This window comes from Octopus bimaculoides, chromosome Z (genome assembly GCF_046866305.1).
Source record: "Octopus bimaculoides isolate indiv1 chromosome Z, ASM4686630v1, whole genome shotgun sequence".
Taxonomy (NCBI): Eukaryota; Metazoa; Mollusca; class Cephalopoda; order Octopoda; family Octopodidae; genus Octopus; species Octopus bimaculoides.
The window spans coordinates 54,921,096-54,923,595 of NC_142944.1; positions in this window are offsets into that span (position 1 = coordinate 54,921,096).

A 2,500-nucleotide genomic window follows, 5' to 3' on the forward strand; every position below is an offset into this window, starting at 1 on the left:
TATACAGCTAGAAAACTATTATAAAATAACCACCAAAGGACTGCAAAAATACCTACTCCAGAAGCAAGGAAAACTAATACAAATAGCCACAAAACACAAGCAAAACAAAAAACTGTTTTCAGTATTTAAGGAAGCTGACAAATACAAACAAGAAATCAATCTACCTAACAAATGCGAAGAAGAAGAAGAAGAAGAAACAACAAAAGCTATAAAACAAATGAACTCCAAACTAAAACTAGAACAGCAACGGACCATGATAAAACGATGGCAAGAAAAGCCCCTACATGGTAAATACTGGGCTAAACTAAATGCAAAAGAAATAGACAGAGAAAAATCCCAGCAATGGCTGAGAAGCTCAGGACTCAAAGCAGAGACTGAAGGATTTTTAATTGCTCCACAAGACCAAAGTCTCCCCACCAGAAATTACCAAAAACATATAATGAAAAGAAACATAACAAGTAACTGTAGAATATGTGAAGATGGACAAGAAACAAAAAATCATATTACCTCATGGCTGCCCAGTCTTGGCTAAGAAGGAATATATTCACAGACACGACAGAACTGGGACCTATATACACTGGAAGCTATGCTAACACTATGGAATAACAACAGAAAAAAGATGGTATAAACACACGCCAGAAAAGGTCACAGAAAACGAGAAAGCAACCATACTCTGGGATATGCCAATACACACAGATAGAGAAATTAAGGCAAATAGACCAGATATAGTTGTCAAAGATCATGAAGAAAAAAAATGCTTTCTAATTGATGTATCAATACCAGCAGATGACAACGTTTCTCTAAAAGAAATGGAAAAACTTTCAAAATACAAAGACCTGGAAATAGAGATAACTCGAATGTGGAATCTAAAAACAGAAACGGTTCCTATCATAGTAGGTGCCTTAGGTATAATAAAAAAATATTCAGACAAATACATAACAAAAACACCAGGACTTACAAATATATATAACATACAGAAAATTGCACATCCTGCGCAAAACACTTTCAATACAGTAACCATAAGAGCACCACAGCAAACCACAGTATATACCCAAGGCGCACAGAGCTGCGCTCGGTAGTGAAGTGAAAGCACGTTATAAAAAAAAAACTACTGTACAATAATAATAATAATAATAATAATAATAATAATAATAATAATAATAATAATAATAATAATAATAATAATAATAATAATAATAATAATAATAATAATACTAAGAGAATGTTATCGCAGGGTGAGAGCAATACTGAAGACAGAGCTGAACGCGAGAAACAGGATCGAAGCGATCAATGCTCTAGCCATACCAGTCGTGACTTACAGTTTCAACATCGTTAACTGGTCAATTACTGAAATATGTAATGTTGACAGAAAAATACGAAAACTTTTGACAATGCATAGAATGCACCACCCTAAGGCAGATATAGAACGTCTTTATCTGCCAAGAAAAGAAGGAGGCCGAGGACTTTTACAGCTGGCATTATCAATGAAGGTAGCCACAATTGGCCTAGACACCTATCTGAAAAACTCTGAGGACTGGATGCTAAAACTTGTCTTAAAATATGAAAGCAAGAAAGCATTTTACTCAGTAACAAAACAGGCAAAGGAATATCTAAGTGAATTCCAATTGCAACAAATTCAAGAATTAGACGAACTAGAAAAACCTGCAGAAAAGCTAAGCGCTTGAAAACCCGTGCTAAAATTGCTGCCGTAGATATTATGACTGAAAAATGGCATGGAAAACCTCTCAATGGCAAATACCCAAAGAGAGCGAATAATGCAGATATTGACAAAGCCCTTACCCATCAATGGCTAATGGCCTCTGGCTTGAAATCAGAAACAGAGGGGTTTATCATAGCAGCCCAAGATCAATGCCTACCTACAAAGAACTACCAGGCCAACATATTAAAGAACGGCAGCTCCCTATTATGTCGTATATGCCAACAACAAAATGAGACCATCGATCATGTTGTCTCCATGTGCAGTCTGCTTGCGCCTACAGAGTATCTCAACAGGCATGATAGAGCTGCACAATATATTCACTGGGTAATATGCAAAAACCTGGACTTGCCCCATTATAAAAACTGGTGGGAACACAAACCACACCCAGTACTTGAAAATGATCACATTGCACTCCTCTGGAACTTCACCATTCAAACTGACAGAAAGATAGACGCAAATAGGCCAGACATCATACTGAAAGACTTCAGACAAAAATCATGCCTCCTCATTGATATGACTGTCCCAATCGATATAAACGTATTTGTCAAGACCTACCAAAAACTGAGCAAATATAAAGATCTTGAAATAGAAATTAGCAAAATGTGGAATCTGAAGACGAAAACAATACCTATTGTCATAGGTGCCCTGGGAATGACAGCGAAACGTGCTGATTACTACCTAGATCAGATTCCAGGAAACCCCAAAATGGCTGAAGTTCAAAAGATAGTGCTCATGGGAACTGCCCATATCCTACGTAAAATACTGTCTATGTGATCTCAA